This window comes from Neophocaena asiaeorientalis, unplaced genomic scaffold (genome assembly GCF_003031525.2).
Source record: "Neophocaena asiaeorientalis asiaeorientalis breed wild unplaced genomic scaffold, Neophocaena_asiaeorientalis_V1.1 scaffold177, whole genome shotgun sequence".
In the NCBI taxonomy this organism is placed as follows: domain Eukaryota; kingdom Metazoa; phylum Chordata; class Mammalia; order Artiodactyla; family Phocoenidae; genus Neophocaena; species Neophocaena asiaeorientalis.
The window spans coordinates 11,670,198-11,691,961 of NW_020172779.1; the positions used below are offsets into that span (position 1 = coordinate 11,670,198).

A 21,764-nucleotide genomic window follows, 5' to 3' on the forward strand; every position below is an offset into this window, starting at 1 on the left:
AAAAAAAAAAAAAAAAAAAAAAAAAAGATGCTGTGGGCAACTACTTTAAGCAAATATGGGCATCTCTGTGGCTTGCAAGGCTGGAGCCAGGCCTCGGAGGTCTGGAAGGGGCATGGAGGCCCTGCCGACGGTCGCGGCAACTCAGTGCCACCCTCAGGACTCCTGGGAAGCAATTTAGGCCACAGCGCTAGAAGAGGGAGGAATCTCAGAGCTATGGGGCGGGAGAGCTCCTGGTCTGGTCTGTCTCACGTCTAACAGATGAGAACCCCTGGGGACAGCGTCAGCAGCAACTCCAGGCGATTCCAGGGCCACTGCGACGGGCGTCCAGTGAGAGGCCTCAGATTAGAGTACGACAGCCAATGTGCTCTGCTGGGAGTGACGTCTCCTTGCTTGGGTACAGGCCCACATCCACCATATCGTGAGGATGGAACAGTCCAGGAAGAGTGAGGGATGCAGGAAGATCCTGCTAGCAGAGGCCAGTCATGGGGAAAGTTGGCCTGGGGTTGGATGGGAGTTTGGGGGACAGCTGGGCCTCAGCCAGTTTCCTTCCCTTGGATACTGTTCTGTCTGAGCAGCTGGGCCAAACTCATTTCCCCAGCTGCCTCGGGCATCTCTGAAACCCTGGATGTAACAGTGTGGACCCCCTGAGGCATCTGGGCATCTTTATTGTTAGTAAGCCTGCTCTCACCTCTCCCCCAAAGGTACCCTTTCCGTCCGCCCCGCTGCTTCTAAGAAGCATCTTCAGCCAGCAAAACACTCCTTTTCTGTTTCTCTGTTCACAGGAGAAAGAAAGGAAGAGTGGGGAGCTGGGCACAAAAGACTTAGCCCATGGTGCCTTTTTGTGAGTTTTGCCACATCTCAGATGGGGTTCTCAGGTCAGAATCCAGATTAGCACGTTGAACTCCCAACATACAGTTGAATAACTCATATGCTTTTTACTCGTTTTTACCGTTTCCTGATAGCAGTTGACCTTTACTGAGTCCTGTCTCTCAACTTGGCCCCCTTGCTGAGCTTTTCTACACACATGGTCCCTTTCCAATTGTATTGAGATTTAATTTGCATACAGCAAAATGCAAAGATCTGTAAGTATAGATTTTGGTGAGTTTTGATAAATGTATACACCCATCACCCCAATACAGGAACATAGGATGTTTCCATCACTGCAGAACGTTTCCTGGGCCTTCTTCCACTCAGCCTCCTTCCCCACCTGTACACGAAGGCGGCCACTGCTCTGATTGCTGTCACCGCAGCTTCGTTTCTCTCTTCTAGAACTTACGAATGGAAGTTTTGCTTTTTCATGTCTGTCTTCTTTTACTCCATGTAGCGTTTATGGCCTTCATCCAGGAATACCAGTAGCGGTTCCTTTTTATCACTATCTAATATTCCGTTGCCTGAATATTCCACACTCCGTTTATCCTTTGATCTATTGACAGACATTTTTTCAAATTTTTGGTGATTATGAATAAGCCTGCTATGTGCTTTCACATACAAGCCTTTTTATAGACGTGTGTCTTGGGGAAATACCTAGGAGTGGAATCATTGGCTCATATGCTAAGTGTATTTTTAACTTTATAAGCAGCTGCCAAACCTTTTTTCCAAGTGGTCATATCAGCTTTTTACTCCCACCATGAGCGTATGAGAGTTCCAATTGCTCCCCCATCCTCAGCAACACTTGCTATTGACAGTCTTTTTCACTTTGGCCATTCTAGTGGGTGTGAAGTGGCATCTCATCATTGCGATTTGCATTTCCCTGATGACTAATGACATTGCACACCTTTTCATGTAGTTATTGTATATATCTTCTTTTGCGAAGCATCTGTTTATGTCTTTCCCGCATCTGGGGAAGGGTCTTGTTTGTCTTAGCGCATTGCAAGAGTTCTTAACACATTCTAGATACAAGCCCTTTGTCAGATATATGTGCTGCAAATATTTTCTTCTATCTGTGCCTATACTATCCCTTTTAACCCTCCCAGGAAACCTAGGAAGGGGATATCATCTCCACTTTGTTTTACAGAGCCCCAAACTGAAGCACAGAGAGGCTAAGTGAAATGCCCAAAGTCACACAGCTACTCAGTAGCCGAGTGGGAATGCAGACCCACTCGTGTGTGACTCAGAGCACTGACATCCAGAAAATTCCAGGGAGGATCTCTCCATACACTAAGCCTTGTATCTCCCTGGCAGCCTGGGTATGCCAGTGCCTGGGCTGGGTTATTTCAGTTCACACTCGCTCCCTCTGCCTTGCAAATACCAGACCATCCTGGGAAGTAGCCGGCTCCCAGAACTCAGCTGGGAGCAGTGTCTTCTCGAGCGGATGCCATGGGGCTTTGAGCTGCTCTGATGAAAGAGAAACTGCGGGTGTTTTTACGGGTCTCTGAGGAAGCTGGCAGGATTACCTCGTGCCAGGAATAACAACGAGGGGCCTAGGCGAGCTCACTGCCAGCCCTGCTCTGGGAGACATCACTGGAGGAGGCGAGCCAGGTGGTGGGAAGGGAAGGGGGCCTGCGGGTGGGAGGGCAGGGCTGGGTTATTTATCCACAGCTGTCTCCAAGGAGGGCTGCTGGATCACCCCAGGGACTCTGAGCACGGGAAGGGGCCCCTGTGGTAGTCAGAGCAAAAGGCTGGGAGGTGTGTGACAGTGGGAACCACAGCCACGCCAATCATCAACATGCTAGTCAGAATAGCGAGCCTTTATTGAGGACCCCTGTGTGCCAGGCACCGTGTTTGCATTTTGCATCCCCATTAGGGGCCAGATACGGTGTAGCTGTTTTGCACTTACTAGCTTAATGCTCATAATAACCCCATGAGATACGTATTATTAAGATGCCCACAGGAGGAAACTGAGGTTCAGGGAGGTTAAGTAATTTGCCTAACGTCACATGGTTTGTAAGCGGTTGCGGTTTGAATAGAGGTTTAGCTAATTCTAAAGCCCAGTCACTTAAATGCTCTGCTGCTTTTCCGTTCACAAACTTGTGTCAAATTCCTGTTTGGGTCAAGCACTACACAGGGTGACTTGACCAGGGGAATATCATGTTGAATAAGACCCATCCCTGTCTTTGGGCCGTGTGGTTAGTTGAACGGCGGCCCCGCCAGAAGATACGTCCACATCCCAGAATCTACGAATGTGAGCTCATCTGGCAAAATAGGTTTTGCAGAGGTAATTAAGTTAAGGATCTTGAGATCGTCCTGGGTTATCTGGGTGGCCCTAAATCCAATGACAAGTGTCCTTACAAGAGACAGAAGGGAAGACAGAAGAGGAGAAGGCCATGTGAGGATGGAGTAGAGATTGGAGTTGTGCAGCCACAAGCCAAGGGATGCCTGGAGCCTCCAGACACTGCAAGAGGCAAAGAATCCTCCCCGTGGGCCTTGAAGGAAGGTTCATCAGACCCGACTTACTAGGTCCAGCCCAGACACTGGAGGGGATTATTCAAGGGCTTGGATCCTGGGAGGTGCGATCACTGGGGGCCATCGTAGAGGATGTCTCTCACAGTGGCAGAAGGCGGACTCCCACCTACTGTTTGTGTGGCTCTCCCAGGTCATCTGGCTCCGGACTGTACGTGGAACGTGTGTGGGCTCCTGAGCTGGATTCTTTATACATATTACACCACATAGTAACATTTAATGCTCACCTGAGTTCAGCAAGGGGAGGCGTTCTCACGCCCATTTGACAGAGGGGGTAACTGAGGCTCAAAAGATGAAGGCCACACGGTAGCATATAGAGTAAACCAGTGGTTCTTGACTTTGGCTGCATCAAAATCCCCAAAGAGAGTTTCTGGGCTCCATGCACAGAACTTTTGATTTAGTGGGTCTAGCATGGAGCTGGAGAGTTTGCATTTCAGAGAAGTTCTCAGGTGAAGCTGATGCTGGTGGTCTGTGGACCACACTTTTAGAAGCTCTGGAGAATCAGTGTTGCAGGGACAGGGGAACCCTGGAATGTTAGTGAATTAACAAATAAAATGTATTTCTTGCTCAAGTTGCAGTCCCGTTGGCGTTAGTTGGCTCTCGTCCATCCATGCACTGTTTGGAGCCTGTGGTCCCCAGAGTTGCCGTGGAAGAAAAAAGAAGGCAAGAGGGTCTTGTAGGATGTTTTAAAGGGTGAGGTCCGGAAGTGACTTTCCTGCCTTCTGCTCACACCGCATTGGCCAACACTCAGTCACATGGCCCCAAACAACTGCAAGGGAGACTGGGAAACGTAGTCTTCCTCAGGAGGAGGTGATGGTGCGATGAACATGCAGCTGGTCAGAGCCAGGCTAGGACTTGATCTCAGGCTCTTTCCCCCTTCATCTTTTGCTTTTTCAAGTGCTCTCAGTGGACTTTCTCATATTAGCCAGATTCAAGGGACTTTTTTTTCCTGTAAAAATTGAAAAAAGAGAAGAGGAAAGAAACGTTTCTTGGGTCCATCAGTGCATTCGGTTGCCGGCAGCCTTGTCTTCTACGGGGCCCAGGTGCTCAGCTGAACAGCTGCCAAGCACTTTGAAAGCTTGTAGCATTTCTGTAGGGGTTTCTTGCATGAGTTTCATTTCCACCATCTTAAGCAACGCAGGGTCACCCTCTCCAGCATTGGAGGAGCCCTGTGGCTACTGCTTCTTCAAGGCCTAAAGCCTGAACTCAGGGCCACAGACAAGCTCCAAGTGGAAAATATGCCGTTCCTGCCTCTCCTCACCCTGCTGCTCCAGACTGTTCCAAACGCCTCCAACACCTGCAGGTTCCAGTTTTCGTGCCTTTGGATACACTGTGACATCTGCCTGAATGCGCTCTCTTCCCTCCAGACTCAACTCAAGTGACACCAGCTTCATGAGGCCTTCATTGGTTAGTGAAGTGAACGTTCAACTTGCCCTCATTTTGGAGCAGAGGTGGGGGAGACAGGCCTCTTGGTCTATGCCTGTGGTCCAGCACTTGTCATGGCCTGTGCAGACTCTAAAGGCTTTTGCCCGTGCCTGTTTCTCCTCGCGGAATGTGAGGTGTTTAAGAGCAAAGACCGCGTGGCCTCCTTTCCTGGCTTCTTCATTACCTGCAAGACTGAGGTCAAAAGTCTTCCTGTGAAATGCAAAACCCTCCCCAAGATCCAGAGGTGAAGAGTGAAGTCTCTGGCATGGGTTGGAATCCCAGCTCTGCCACTTGTGCAAGTTTGGGCAAATTCTTAGCTTCATTGGACTTCAGTTTTCCCACCGGTACAGTTGGGCTAATAATGTTGTACGTATTCCATGAAATAACATGCCTAAAGCCCTTTGAACAGTGCCAAGCGCATGGGAAACTGTCGAGACATGCCAACCATCTCTCTCTTATCATCATTACTCTTGGTATTACCCTCTCAACCTTGGCACACGCCAGCCACAGCAACTGACCTCCTTGCTGACAGTTTTGGTGATTTTGCACGTCTCTCTGCTTTTGCACTTGGTGTTTTTCAGCTTGGATGTCCCTGTCTCTCACCTATTCATTCATTCATTTAACAAAGTTTTTGCTGAGCTCCCAACTACTCACACTCATCTCAGTCAGCCCTTCCTGGCCAGTCCCACTGGATCTACCACTCCTGTTTCGAAGTCTATTTACTTTTTCTGTATCTCTGTGACTAACTTGAGAGCAGGGAAAAAAAAAAAAGTTCTTTTCCCCACTGGATTTGACTGCTCTGAATCCAGGTCCTAATATCATGGGTGGCACGTAGTAGGAGCTTAATAAATATCTGTTGAATGAATACATGAATATCGATCATCTCCAAATCTGGCCCCAATGCCAGAGAATGCAATAACTTGGCATCAGGCATAGCAGGGGGATCTGTAAAGCTCGGGCATTGGGAGGTCCTTCAGGAAGATGAAATCAACAGCTGTGGAACAGCAGCCTGAGCTGGAATCTCTTTCCTTTAGTTACCAGGGGCTCAGCACCTCCAGAGGTGGGGTGGGAGTGGGCAGATCCCATGTGACATACTGTTTCCAGTGGATCTGGGCTTTTAAAGTGATGATTAATATTATTATTAATGATATTTCCTGATACAAGGAGAGAGGGCATCCTTTACAAGCACAGGGCTTGGTTCATGGAAAGCACCCAAGGTATGTTTGAATGATGAATGTTGGTCCAGTCTACAGAGCACATCCAGTTAGTTGACAACTATGTATTGATTGCCTTTTAGGGGTCAGGTGCTACTCTGGGTGCAGGAGATGGGGGCTGGGAGTTCTGCAGTGAACAAAATACAGAAGACCCCTGCCTTGGGGAGCTCACCTTCTAGAGGGAACAAGGAATTGAGCTAAGCTATTAGTTTGAATTTTCTCTCTCCTGCAGAGGTGGCCAGCTGCCCTCCCTGCCCCCCACCCCCCACCCACAGAATTTTCCTCTTCTTTTGTAGAGCAGTGGTTCTCAACTAGGGGGTGAGTTTGCACCCCAGAAGATATTTGACAATGTCTGGAGATAGTTTCATTTGCCATGAGCTAGGTGTGTCTGTGTTACTAGCATCTAGGAGATAGACGTTGAAGATGCTACCCAGCATCCTACCATGCGCAAGACAGCCCCACAAGAAAGACTCTTACAGCCTGCAATACCAACAGCCCGACGTGGAGAGAGAAGGGGCTTCTTAGCAAGTGACTGCATTTCCCAGCTTCCTGTGAGGCTGGGTGTGGCCACGTGACTGGTTCTCGCCAATGGTGTGTGAACAGGAGTGCGGTGCCCACACCCAGGTGCAGAGCTTTTAATAAGTGGACGGACCTCCTTCCGCTTCCTCAGGTTGGAGGAAGAGAACAACAAGGTCCCAGGTGACAACGGAGCCACCTGGGGCCCTAAATCGCCACGTGGGGAGAGCTGTCTAGCCATCAAAGACGCTCTCCTTGGACCGTCATGGGAATAAGAAATAAACTGCAGCGTTTCAACCCTATGCACTTCTGGGTCTCTCAGTGATAGCAATTTAACCTACCCTAACTTCTGTAGTCTTGACAATGGTTCTTCAACGAGAAGAATAGCCAACATTTACTGAGCACACAATATGAGGCGGACACTAAGCTGTTTAAATGTAAGATCCCATTTTGTCATCATACCAACCCTATGAAATCGGTACTATCGTTACCCTTTTTTTTTACAGATAAAGAAACAAAAGTTCAAGGAGGTGAGCAGGGCACTTAAGTACCAAATGGAAGTTTTATGCCAGATCCCAGCCTCAACCACCAAAAGCCAGTTCCTTTCTCCATCCTTAATATCTCTTCATTTGAGCATCATCTCCCCGCGGGGTCACCGTAACTGTTCTCTCTTTGGTCCCTCTGCCTCCATTGTGGACACTGCAGGTAGGCTGACTTTTTGAAAACCAAATCTGCTAACTTCATCATCTCTTGCTGCTTCTCCTTTAGGCCATACACCCTGGGCTTTGGCTGTACTGCAAGAGGAAAGGATTATTCTTTTTCCAAAATTATTCTTGCTCTGCAGAGGGAATCACAGTTAAAGTAACAAGCTTCCCCTGTGTATTCTTAAGAGTTCAAGCAAGGATTGTTTGACCATCTCCTGGGAACACTGTTGAAAGGATTCTTACATTGGGTGGGAGGTTCATTCCAACCAGCCATTGCTACGGTTCTGCAAAACACAGCTAATTGCATAATGTAAAATGAACCCAGTTTTTCAACTTCGTTCAGCTCTCAGGTTCTATTTGTTCTATTAAAGACCGTATTGACTTTGGAGAGCAATTTGGCAGTCTTACACTATAGCAACTTTACTCCTAACTACACTCCCCAGAGAACTCTCGTGTGCAAAGGAGAAATGTAGGATTTATAACGCAAAAAACTGCTAAGCTAAGTATCCGTCCGCAGGAGAATGGACAAAATAAACCCCTACAAAGAGTATGATGGAGGAGTGAAAATAACTAAACTAGAGCTACGCGTGGCAAATACAGATGAATCTCAGAAACGTAATGTTAAGCATAAAAAGCACTTCGGAGAAGGATAAGGTAGAGTATGATGTCATAAGTAATGTTATATATTGTGCCAGTCCGGGTCCCAGCAGGAAACAGAAGGCACCCTTGGAATTCTAAAGAGAAGGGAAGGAAAGAGTCATTTACAGAGGTGGCAGGTGTGATAGATTGTTTCATGGCCACAAATGCCTCCCATCCCATTATGTATTCTTCCCTTGCTGCTCCTTTCATCCAGATGCGGAATTAGTTTCCATCCCTTTTAATCTGGGCTGGTTTTGTGACTTGTTTGAACGAATAGATTATGGCAAAACTGACTTGGAGTGAACTCCAGAGGCCTTGCAATTTCTGCTTTCACCCTTTTGGAATGCTTCAGATATCACGAAAAGAAGCCCACACTAGCCTACTGGAGGCCTCATGGAGAGAAAGACCCAACCACCAGCCAACAGCAACCACCTGATACCCGAGTGAGACCATCCGGGACCAGCCAGCCCCCAGGTGAACATCGGTTGGTTATAAATGTATCAGTGAGTCCAGCCATGACCGCTGCGAGCAGAAGAGCTTCCTAGCTGAGCCCTGCTCAAATCACCAGCCCACAGAATTATGAATTAAAAAACTGGTTAATGTTTCAAGCCGGTAAGTTGTAGGGTGGTTTGTTATGAGCATACAATCAACTTTGAAGAATTAAGGAACCAAGAAGTACTGAGGCCTCTAGGAACTACCAAGGTGGGAGTTTCCACAGCAGTGTAGCAGCATTTGCTACAGGAATGCAGTGGGGGGCTGGAGTCTCATCAGGGGAGCCACCTCAGAACCCCAGAACCGCAGCAGAGATGGAGTTGGGGAGAAGTGAGTACTCCAATCTCTCTCTCTTCCTCCCACCAGTCTCCTTCCAGGCCCTCCTACTGGCTGAGCCTGGTCAGAAACCAGAAGGCAAGGGAGACGGGGAGATGCCATTTTTGGGGGTCAGCCCCCTCGGCACAGAGAATGGATGTGGCTGGGACTGGGGGCAAACGGAGAATATACCAGGACGGGGTTGCTCCCAAACAGCAGACTGTAAGGACTGCTGTTCTCATTTAAGGGAGTGAGAAACCGCACATCAGGAGAGAGGTTATCTCTGGGGAAGGAGGGATTTCTACCTTGAAGAAAGTAGGGGGTGCTTTCATATATATGTATGTTTCCATACAGGCTCCACGTGCGAGGGAAGGAAAGGCATTTTAGGCAGGCTCACTGCACCTGACTCTCCACCATGCCCTTTCACAGAAGCCGTATATAAACTAGGTGTGTAGAACCATCCCATGAGAGTGTGGGCTAAATTACCTCTTCTTCCCAGGTAAGAGGGTCAGAGGGCGAGAGCGACCCCCGGCCCTGTTGCTCGGCGCAAGGGCTGCTGAGTTTCAGATTTAAGTCCGTCCACCTCCAGCACCTTTGTCTGGATGAAAGACCCTCCCTGGTGTCATGGCAGGTACATACCTTTTGCCCATATCTGTCCGTTCCTTCTTCTCTGTTTCTCCCTTCTTTTTTTTTTTAACATCTTTATTGGAGTATAATTGCTTTACAATGGTGTGTTAGTTTCTGCTATATAACAAAGTGAATCAGCTATGCATATACATATATCCCCATATCTCCTCCCTCTTGTGTCTCCCTCCCTCCCACCCTCCCTATCCCACCCCTCTAGGTGGTCACAGAGCACGCAGCTGATCTCCCTGTGCTATGCGGCTGCCTCCCACTAGCCATCCATTTTATGTTTGGTAGTGTCTATACGTCCATGCCACTCTCTCGCTTCATCCCAGCTTACCCTTCCCTTCTTTTCTTTTCAGTTGGAGGAAGAGAGAAAATGATCCCAGAATATTATTTGTCTAAGAGGAACGTTTGAGATAAAATAGGGTATGTGAGGCCTGCCATTAATCGTCCCCACAGCACCTGGCCTAGGTGGGAGTCGGGATCTACGGTGATGGATAGGAATGTTTTTCGAATTCAGCTGTCAAAGCCCGGCAATCATCCCTGCCTCCTGGGTGGAAAATTTACAATCTTCCTCTTTAGTGGCATCTTAAGACACACAGGCACTTTTGTTTCCATGGAGAGCCCACTCTTCCCTCTAAGGTAAATTGCCCGCTTGCCTGCCCTTCCTCCCGTCTTTCCCTCTTTCTCTCTATGTCTCCCTTTCCTTCTCTTTCTCCTTCATTTGCTTCCCAATTTCCTCTACCCTTTCCTCCTTCCACTGAGCTTCCCGCCAGCAGCAGGGCGGAACGAGAGCCTTTATCCTCCCCTCAGGGGAGGTCAGTGCGTGTCCTCCCCTGACGCTCCTGTGGAGAGGTTCTCGGAAGCCTCTGGGGCTGAGAAATTTCACCCTGGATCTTTGCATTGTTATCTTCCTAAGAGCTTATTTTGCAAAGAGCTCAGAGCCGGGGAGCAAGGCGGGCCCCAGGTCCCAGGAGGATGTTGCTGGTGGCCCGAGGCGTCTCACTTCATCTCTGTTTCTTCACTTGCAAAGTGAGGCTCAGCCTCCCCAGAGCCATCATGAAAAAATGCTGGCGAGGGTGGCAAACAGATTCCTTCCTGTTAGTCACCCAGGTCACTCAGCTGACACCTCTGCCTTTTGACCCTGAAGTTTATTTATTAACAGCCTTCAAAGGGGGGCCAGGGGCCTCCTGGGGGTGGAGCCCTAAGAGGCCGAAAGCCATGGGCTTGGGCAGGTAGAGCAGGCGGGGCGCTCTGGGGCTGCCTTTGTAGTTTCTGGGGAGTTTCAGAGATGCCAGTGACCATCAAGAGCGGTGCCTGCGTGTTTGGAACCAAAGAGGAAGATAAAGCTAGTCTCAGGGCGTGTGTCTCTTGCCTGTAAGGAGCTCTAAATATGTGCCTCTGAGTGTGTTTGTACAGTGCGAAGGCGGCTCTGTGCACACCTGAGCACACCTACATGTGCCTGTGTCTGTGTGCGTGTGTCGTGTGTCTGTGAACGGATAGTATGAAGGTGAGTCTGTGCATACACACGAGCGTCTGCGTGATGTACACATGTATCGTATGAAGGTAGGTCTGTGTACACACAAGCACCCCTACGCGTGCACGTGGCAATGGTGTGTGCGTGTGTGCGCGTGCACGCCCCCCATGGGTGGGCCTCAAGCACTTTGATCAAGAGCAGAGCGACCCCCGGCCCTGTTGCTCGGCGCAAGGGCTGCTGAGTTTCAGATTTAAGTCCGTCCACCTCCAGCACCTTTGTCTGGATGAAAGACCCTCCCTGGTGTCATGGCAGGTACATACCTTTTGCCCATATCTGTCCGTTCCTTCTTCTCTGTTTCTCCCTTCTTTTTTTTTTTAACATCTTTATTGGAGTATAATTGCTTTACAATGGTGTGTTAGTTTCTGCTATATAACAAAGTGAATCAGCTATGCATATACATATATCCCCATATCTCCTCCCTCTTGTGTCTCCCTCCCTCCCACCCTCCCTATCCCACCCCTCTAGGTGGTCACAGAGCACGCAGCTGATCTCCCTGTGCTATGCGGCTGCCTCCCACTAGCCATCCATTTTATGTTTGGTAGTGTCTATACGTCCATGCCACTCTCTCGCTTCATCCCAGCTTACCCTTCCCTTCTTTTCTTTTCAGTTGGAGGAAGAGAGAAAATGATCCCAGAATATTATTTGTCTAAGAGGAACGTTTGAGATAAAATAGGGTATGTGAGGCCTGCCATTAATCGTCCCCACAGCACCTGGCCTAGGTGGGAGTCGGGATCTACGGTGATGGATAGGAATGTTTTTCGAATTCAGCTGTCAAAGCCCGGCAATCATCCCTGCCTCCTGGGTGGAAAATTTACAATCTTCCTCTTTAGTGGCATCTTAAGACACACAGGCACTTTTGTTTCCATGGAGAGCCCACTCTTCCCTCTAAGGTAAATTGCCCGCTTGCCTGCCCTTCCTCCCGTCTTTCCCTCTTTCTCTCTATGTCTCCCTTTCCTTCTCTTTCTCCTTCATTTGCTTCCCAATTTCCTCTACCCTTTCCTCCTTCCACTGAGCTTCCCGCCAGCAGCAGGGCGGAACGAGAGCCTTTATCCTCCCCTCAGGGGAGGTCAGTGCGTGTCCTCCCCTGACGCTCCTGTGGAGAGGTTCTCGGAAGCCTCTGGGGCTGAGAAATTTCACCCTGGATCTTTGCATTGTTATCTTCCTAAGAGCTTATTTTGCAAAGAGCTCAGAGCCGGGGAGCAAGGCGGGCCCCAGGTCCCAGGAGGATGTTGCTGGTGGCCCGAGGCGTCTCACTTCATCTCTGTTTCTTCACTTGCAAAGTGAGGCTCAGCCTCCCCAGAGCCATCATGAAAAAATGCTGGCGAGGGTGGCAAACAGATTCCTTCCTGTTAGTCACCCAGGTCACTCAGCTGACACCTCTGCCTTTTGACCCTGAAGTTTATTTATTAACAGCCTTCAAAGGGGGGCCAGGGGCCTCCTGGGGGTGGAGCCCTAAGAGGCCGAAAGCCATGGGCTTGGGCAGGTAGAGCAGGCGGGGCGCTCTGGGGCTGCCTTTGTAGTTTCTGGGGAGTTTCAGAGATGCCAGTGACCATCAAGAGCGGTGCCTGCGTGTTTGGAACCAAAGAGGAAGATAAAGCTAGTCTCAGGGCGTGTGTCTCTTGCCTGTAAGGAGCTCTAAATATGTGCCTCTGAGTGTGTTTGTACAGTGCGAAGGCGGCTCTGTGCACACCTGAGCACACCTACATGTGCCTGTGTCTGTGTGCGTGTGTCGTGTGTCTGTGAACGGATAGTATGAAGGTGAGTCTGTGCATACACACGAGCGTCTGCGTGATGTACACATGTATCGTATGAAGGTAGGTCTGTGTACACACAAGCACCCCTACGCGTGCACGTGGCAATGGTGTGTGCGTGTGTGCGCGTGCACGCCCCCCATGGGTGGGCCTCAAGCACTTTGATCAAGAGCCGCCACTTATTTTGCATCCGGCTCGAGGGTCCAGTTACAGAACATGAATCCTTAGCATACAGTGAGAACGTTCAGATGTTCAGCTGAGCGGATGAGGTTGGTTTGGGAGGCTCGGTGCCCTACACAGAAGCCCCTCTATCCCCACACTGCCTGCGTGGGAGTGAGGCCTTTGCCTGAGAGCAGATCTGTGTCCCTGTGGCCTCGTTTTGCTCTGGGATGGGACCTGGTGGCAGGGAACTCAAGCTCAGGTGTTCATGCATTTCCAGAATTTGTCTGATTTTAATCAGGATTTCCTTAGGAGTAACTGCATGTGTGTGTGTGCTTGGCTCCAGCTAAATATGTGGTGATGCTTCTTTCCTTCTATCCTTCCTCCCTCGCGCCTTCCCTCTCCCTCTCCCTCCCACACATACTGTGCATCTTCTCTTTGCCAGGCCCTGTTCCATGGGCTAAGGATGCAAAAATGATTCAGAAATAGTCCCCATCGTGAGAAACAACCAGTGTATTTAGGGTAAAAGGTAAGCAAGCTGCAGTAACAGAACATAGCCATGGAGGGGGACACCGGGCATTCTGGGGGCACAGACGGGAGCCCCTTGTCTCTCAGGGACCCCATGAAAGGCTTCCAGGATACAGCGACGCTTGAACTAGATCTAGAAAGTGGAGGAATTCACCAGCTTTTTAAGAATAGCTGCTATTGTTTTCAGGAGATGGTACTTTGGGGCACAGGACAGAGTCATCTACTCACGTTTGGAGGACTCTAAGAGGTCATAGGGCCTTTGTTAAAAATGATTGGTCTGTGATACAGCTTTGTACTAGAAAGATCCTGAAATGGGATGGCAAGCAATGCAGGGCAAGCAAGGATTAGAAGACGGGCCCTCTTTACTTCTATTTGCCAATTTAGACTTCCGAAGGAGGAAGGAATAAGTGTGAAGAAGGGAATGTGCACTTACTGAGCGCCTACTGTGTGTCAGGCGCCTCTGGTCTCATTTTGTCCTCACCGACAGCTCTGTAGGTAGTAGGTTGGTTAACCCCATTGTACAGCTGGGGAGACTGAGACTCAGGTCTCAGACCAGGCAAAGAACAGGACTTTGAATCACAAGGTATATGGCTCAATTCCCAAGCCTGTGCCTCTTTCCAACAAACCCCATTGCCTGCAAGAATCTTCTATAGAGAACATAGCACTGTGGCCGATAGACTTCTTGTCAAGGGTCATAAACTTGGAATTCAATATAAAGTCACTACTGTTCCTCCCCCAAAGAAAAACCCGAATGCCTGCCCCTTTTGAAAAAACAGCATGTCTTGGTGGGACGGGCTATTAATATACATCGTCATGACATCAGTATCGCAGGCTCTTTCTTTTGGGGAGCCAGGATGTTGCTGATTTGCATACTGCTTTACATTCATTTGCATTTACTCTCCATATGCAAAATCAAATGCAGCTAATTAGTGCAACCTTGTTACAATGAGAAGCAGGCCCAACCTTCTGTGCCAGGGCATATGGAGCCCAGAACTGGGACCCAAACCACCCAAAGCCAGTCACATCTTGGGTCAGACACACTGGAGTGTTGAGAGGGAGATGCACACCCTGAATGAAAAATAGGATGGCTGAGTGTCATTATCTTTCAACTATTGTCCCTTTTGAAGTAACTGTGGCAGAGCGAGAGAGTGAGGGGAGAGAGAGAGAGAGAGACGGAGATCAAAGGATGTGGCAGAATTTCCTCGGAGAAAGAGCACAGAATTTGGAGCCCAAAGGCCTCAGATGAAATCAGCATTGGAGTTTGGCTTTGCCACTTTCAGGCTGTGTGGACTTGTAGGGATTACATGGGGAAAAAATGGATGAGAATGTACTTTGCAAATGTTAGAGCACATTATAGAGGTCAGGGCTCCAGGCCAGGCCACCCTGTGACAGAAGGCAGCACCAGGGTCAGCTGGGGACAGAGGCTCACAGTCTTGCAGGGTCCAGACCCCAAATATGATGGGAAATATATCTATGTCTGTGTCTCTGTCTCTATCCCTATCAGCTAGCATTTAATGAGCACACGGACCAAACGCTGTGTTAAGCACATCACAATCATTCTTTCACTTAATGATTGCCGTGAACGCTCTGAGAGGCAGGTATCATTATGACCCCATTCACAGATACCACCACGGCAAAAACGTGCCTGCCAAGCACACCAAGGTAGCTCTTGCCAAATGATTAAGAACCTTCTCTCCCGAGCAGTGATGGTGACATTCATGGTTTACACTGCCCTACCCCGCCCCCCTTTTCTAGCCTCCATGCAGACTATGGTCTTCTTACTAAACAACTTCTTTCACATTTGCCTAGTTGGGACCATTTTGATTTGGTTTTGGCTTTTATTCTGTGTCCTCTGAGGACTCTTCTGTTTTTTTTCTCACCTGGTCATTTTGATTAGACTTGAGTATTTCAGCTCCATAGTCACATTTCATTACTTAGGACAGCCTCTTCAGAGAGCAGCTCCCATCGACCAAGGCAGATTGCATTATGGTTCACAAATTGGGATTTGTAAACCATGATGGAGGTGGGATTATACCCCATGAATATGTAGCCTGGCCATGTGGCTTTGCTCTGGCCAGTGACGTGTGAGTGGAAGCAATACGTGTTGCTACTAGGCAGAAGACAGCGTGTGGTTTGTCATGTATTTCTTTCCCTTCTGACCTGATGCCCAGCTATGTTCTAGATAGGATCTGCTCCACAACGGGGCCCTGGAATAGATGCACCGTGGAACTTCTGGCGGGCAAGTTACGTGAATAAGAAGTAAATCTCTATTGTTGCAAGCCTTCGAGCCTCGGAAGATTATTTGGTTCAGGGGATTACAGCCTATCCTGATGGAAACATTCTCTTTCTACTGAATATTATGAGATCAGTGCTCGTATGAACTGACTAGTTATATTGTAGATAACTGGACACTTATCCCTATGATATTGTCATCACTCAAAATATTGTGTACTTCCATTTTGAAAACTGCTTTAAAATTATAAAAGTCCTACTACTACTGACAACAGCTAATGCTTTGTAAGCATTATCATATTTGATCTTGACAACAGCCCTGTGAGGTAGGTTCTCTTAACTTCCATTTTCCAGACAAGAGAAACACGATCTCAGAAATGCTCAGTAATGAGTCAAGAACACACAGCTAAGAGGAGGGTCAAGATTTAAATCTGCATTCTTCTCAGGTACAAACCCTAATGTCATTATTTTCTACTCATACTTTCCCCGACAAAATGGATATTAACAGGCTGAGTCACACACCTGACTCATCAGGGATGATTACAGGTATTTTGGCTGCTTATAAAAAATCAAAATAGTTATTGAGTAATGAAAATCACATTGGTCTTGATATTAGAAGCTACCGGGGGGGGGGGGGGGGCGGTCGGTTTGTAGCTATTTCTTATAAGTGACCTTATTACGTGACCTTGGGCTAGATTATTTTCCCCCTCTGCACCCTGGTATTTTCATCTGTAAAATGGAGCACTTTGCTTCAGACCACATGGTTCACGAATCTGAAGGATGGGGTCCTTCAACCCCCTAAAAATGTATGCAAAACATTGTATGTGTATTTTTTTCTGGGTAGCGGATCCATAATATTCATCAGGTCCTGGAAAAGTTCTGTAACACCCTAAAGATGAGGAACTCGAATTCTCTCCTTTGTTGAGTATGACTTATCCCTTTCCCCAGAAGAAGTGGGTGTAGAAGCAAGGAGAATTCAGGCTGACTAAATCACATTTCAGTCGTATAAGTTGAGTGTCAGTTTTATCAAAGAATAACTGGAAGGCAAGCTGTATCAGTTTAGTAAAAATAATCATTAAAACATGTTTCTGTCTCACATTCCTGTGGCTCCTTGCCGCTTACGCTGCACAGAAGCTGTTCTTTTGTCTTCCTGGCCAGGGACTGTGTCATTAGTTGTGGCTATTGGTCATTTCCTGTCTCGCTCAGCCAAATAATCATGTTATTTTGACTGGGATGAGAATGGGTCCAGAGCTGTGAACTTGGTCTCACAGTGACTGTCAGATGCCTTTCCTGGAATGTGGGAGGAAAAGAAAACAGGGCAGGAAAATAACATTCATGGAGTGTCTACACTAACCAGACTCTCTGTTGGCAATTCATTCATCGTGATAAAGTCATGCATGTCTCTTGCCAACCAATGTTTATTGGGTACCTATCATACCTTGGCCACTGTTCTAAGTTCTGGGGATATAAAAGTGAGCAATCAGACAAAAAAGTCCCCACATTCCTGGAATCTATGTTCTGGTGGGAGAGATAAAATATATTAGTAAAAAAATTACTAAACTATATATGTTTCACATATGCTACTTCAGGACAGTATGGCAAGATGTCCTACATAGTATGACCTCAATATTTCAGGTGAGGAAACTACGGATTAGAGACATGAAATAACTCAACCAGTGTCACATAACAGGTAAAAGAGAATGACTTGAGCTTTCAAAGTTAGATTTTTCTGACTCCCAGATTGCCTTTCCCTCGGAAAGCAGTGGCCATGACCTAAAAGATAATCTTTCAGCTGTGAGCCTTTGAGTCAAACGTTGCTGAGGCTAATTCCATCCTGATGGAGATCTGAGTTTATACAGAGAAGGCTCACTCCCCTACCCTATTTGTACCCAGTTTGAAAAGTTTGGGGCCATAATTTATTCAAATCAGTTTCTTTCCCCTTCTATCTTTTACTTCTTCTTGGATTCTAATTACACACATGTTGGATCATGCTTGACATTGTCTCACAGGTCTCTGAGCTTCTGTTTACTTTTCTTCAGTATTTTAAATCTCTGTTGTGTGGATTGGAGAGTTTCTATTGATCTTTATATTACATATTCACTGGTTGTTTTCTTCATTCTTTATCTGCTCCTTCATTAATACCTTATTTTGAAAATTTGTCTGATAATGACAACATCTTTTCCCATGCAATGACATTTTGTATTGCCTGACTTTTTCTCCTGCGTATGCATTCCTCTTTTCTGTTTCTTTGCACGTGTAGTCATTTTTGGTTGAAAACTGGACATTGTAGATAATACATAATAGTAAATCTGTATTATGTTGTCTACTTCTGAGGATTATTGGATTTTTGTTATAGTAAGCACTCGACCTGCCTGGATTCAAAGGTATGTAGCACCTGATATTTTTGCTCTATTCCTTTTTTTTTTTTTGTAGTACGCGGGCCTCTCACTGTTGTGGCCTCTCCCGTTGCGGAGCACAGGCTCCGGACGCGCAGGCTCAGCGGCCATGGCTCACGGGCCCAGCCGCTCCGCGGCATGTGGGATCTTCCCGGACCGGGGCACGAACCCGTGTCCCCTGCATTGGCAGGCGAACTCTCAACCACTGCGCCACCAGGGAAGCCCTTTGCTCTATTCTTATGGCTTCCCACTGCTGCTCTTTTAGTGTGGCTCTCTGGGGGTCTCCCAGGTGCCCGTGTAAGTTGGTTATTTGCCAAGAATTTGGGCAGCAATGGGACTCACACTTTCAGTAGTTATTTTTTTCTTCTATGATTCTCCCCTACTTTCTAGTTTGTCTGCTGATCTCGGGTTCTATTTCCTGCCATGTCAAGCCCATAAAACTTTAGTTTTCTGCTACCCAAGCTGTGCAAAATTGGGCATACACGGAGTTTAAGAACAAAACAAACCCCTGGAGTTAAAGAACAAAACAAACCCCCGGAGTTAAAGAACAAAACAAACAGATCTCACCCATTGCAGCTCTACCTTTAGAGTAGGCTTCCTCCCGATCTCTTCGCGCTTTTTCCTGGCCCCTCTGAATCTCTTCTGTAAATGCAGAGTTTAGTGGCAGCCAGGGATTTGGGCAGAGATTACACTCAGTATTTACATCTCATTACTTCTGTGGTTCTCTCATTGCCAGGAATTCCTCTTTCAATTTTCACCTGCTTTCCTAGCCCTATATTCTGATCTCTGGCACCTTGGGTCACAGAGGCTTCGGGTTTTCACAGTTGTAGCCCTGAGGGTTGTGGAGCACCTACGGGTCAGAAATCCACAAATTCCCAATTCTTTCCCCTTACAGTTGTGGTTTTTTCAAAATTAAACTCTTCTCTGGCTTCTGCCTTTGGATGCTTTCCAAAGCCTCTGAATAGTTTTTTGTTGTTGTTGTTTGTTTGTTTTTAAATCGGGTTTTTATAATAGTCATCTACAGGAGGAATCATGTGACCATTCCATTCCTGTGCCATTTCTTCTCATTGGATTTGACTCTGGGAAAAATTTAAGACGTGCAGGGTGGGGTGAAGTGTTTGTCTAGTTCAGACATCTTGCTAGGCTGAGTCCCTTCTTTGGACTTTGGTCTCATTTCGTTTCTCTTTGTCTCCTGTGTAAGTCATAGAGGCTGCGTCCCCATGTGAAATGTAAGCTCTGGAGGTTAGGGCTCTGTATGCAGTTAAGCTGGAGTAGACAAAGAGGCAATAATGATCCTAATCCTTGCCTGCAAGGAGAAGTCAGTCTTACTGGGGCGATGTGTAGATGAGCCTGGAGGAACTTTGACGGTTCAATGCTGAGTAACGTGTTGCTGACCATTGTGCTATAGAAGTTCAGGTGCCATCTGCTTTGCAACACATTGATTTAGAGATGCAAGTTTGAACGTAATAGAAAACACCTGTGTGCTTTCTTTTGCAAACTCAAGTTTATTCAACTCTCCTCTTTTGAATCTATGATTGGAATGTATTGTTTTTGCCTATCCAGCACCTACCCTACCTTCTGGTCCAATATCCCAATTTTTCCTTGGGGGACTGTCCTGGAATCGTCCACAGGAGTGGTGACTGAGTGGTGTGAGCATGTATTCAGGCTAATTAGAATATCCCCTCCTCTGACTACAATGATTAAAGAATGTAATGTGATCCACGTTGGTCCACTGTGATTCATTCCCTAGACGTTTGTTGGAAACTTAGGGAAAAAGATGTCCTTCATCTGGAATTGATGAGAAGATAGGATATAATCTTTACTAACTTGGCACTACCAATAACTGCAGATAAAAATAAAAAATAAAATAAAAACGTGGACCTGGCCATTTGTCCTTTCAATCCTATTTCTGGAGCTATGGAAGCCACCTTGACATCTCTTGGGAAGAGTCTGCTTCAGAGAAAGCAACACAAGAGAAATTAGACGTGAGAGATGAGATAAGGCGTTCATTTGGGTTCCTGAAATTAGATATGTCTGACCTTTTTTATACCTGAAGTTTATACCTAAACTTTTTAGTTACCTGAGCCCATAAATTCCTTTTATGCCTATGCCAATTTGAGTTGAGTTTCTGTCACTTATAACCCAAGGAGCCCTGACTAAATAATAATAATTTGTTGTCACTTTAAGCCTCTACGAGATAAGATTAGAACTGATGGGCTTCATGATTACAGTGGGTTGAATAGTGTCCCCTTAAAATTTATGTCAGCCTGGACCCTCAGAATGTGAGCTTATTTTGAAATAGGGTCTTTGCAGATGTAATTAGTCGAGGTCTCTAAATCCAATGGCTGCTGTCCTTACAGGAAGAGGTGAGGACACACAGAGACACAGAATAGATGAAGATGGAAGCAGAGATTGGAGTGGTACACCTATAAAGACAAGGAAGTGAAGGATTACCAGGAGCCACCAGAACTTGGAAGAGGCAAGGACGGATCCTCCACTAGACCCTTCAAAGGGAGCAGGGCCCTGCCAACACCTTGACTTCAAACTTCTGGACTGCAGACTGTGATGGTATAAATTTCTGTTATTTTAAGCCACTCTATTTGTAGTAATTTGTTATGACAGCCCTAGGAAATTAATGCAATGATCTAACTCCTGCTTCTTTTTCCAACCTCATCGTAGAGACAGCAGATAATAGTACAGACCCTGACACTGGGCTTTCCGGATTCTACTTGTGGCCTTTTCACTTTAACCTTTCTGAGTCTCCGTTTCCTAAGGGAGCTGATGACAGTAATAATTCACTTCTTAAGTTTGTTGTGAGAATAAAATGAGTCACATTTAAAGGCATTTAAAGCAGCTTTTGACACAGATGACACACTCAGGAAATGATGGTGGTTGTTATTATTATTATTTTGTATTTACATTACCATCACCACTGTCTCCTGTGAAGTTCCCACAAGCGCTGCTTATTCCAACTATAGGAAAATATCTGTACTTCCGCAAATGAAACTGAGGCCGGGAGAGTTTAAGGAACTTCCTGCCCATGATCGAACAGCTCCCGTGTGTCAGATTTGGAATTCAAATCCTGGTCGGCCTGTATCCATGCCAGGCGCTATGGGTCATTCCAGAGTAAGAGTAGTGAGTGGCATAGAAGGACCCCTGTATCTCCCTCTCTTTCCCTTTATCCTGAGCCCTCTCCTCTAGCTCTGTCAAGACTTTTGATACCGTTCAGTTAAGACTGTTGTCTTGGGTGATGGTGTGCACTCTGAAAGGGATTGTGACTCTTTCTGAGGCTGACTGGAGTTTTCTTCTCGAGGATAATAGGCCCCTCTTCCTGTCTCTAAAATCGTTAAATAGCTTTGTTTTTTGGCGGTGGGGGGGAACTTAGAAATCTCATTACTCCCATTTGTGCTATTTGCAATCAGTCAAGACATGCCCTAAAAGCACATTTTATATGCTCAGAAAGAGACAGACTGGGAAGGAAGCGTCGTAAACCTGAAGCAGACATTTCTGATAAAAGCTTGCAGAAAACACAGTCTTATTTACCTCAGTGTTCTGCAAACTTTGCTATGGAAACGTTGTATTGATTCTGTCTCCGTCTCTGTCAACATGGTTACCCTTTGGGTCAATATATCCTGATTATCTATTGCAGGGCAGTTTGGAATGAAGAAATGGGTTTCTGATGTTTCTACCCAAGTTTTCTTTGTGTTAAGGTAATTTTTTTGACACTCTGCCAAAACCCCAGAGAGGAGCTACCAGCATCTCTCTCTCTCTCTCTCTCTCCCCACACACACACACACACACACACACACACACACACACACACACACACA

At 47.0% G+C, this 21,764-nt stretch overlaps 1 long non-coding RNA gene across 2 annotated transcripts in view; it reads left to right on the forward strand.

Moving 5' to 3' along the window:
* Nucleotides 1-11,007: 11,007 nt before the first annotated feature.
* The window catches only part of LOC112397102 (uncharacterized), a 111,012-nt gene continuing 100,255 nt past the window's right edge, over nt 11,008-21,764 (forward strand). For both annotated transcript variants that reach the window (XR_003002727.1, XR_003002726.1), the window contains exons 1-2: nt 11,008-11,120; nt 20,295-20,502. This is a non-coding gene — a long non-coding RNA (uncharacterized LOC112397102). The remainder of the gene's footprint in view (nt 11,121-20,294; nt 20,503-21,764) is intronic.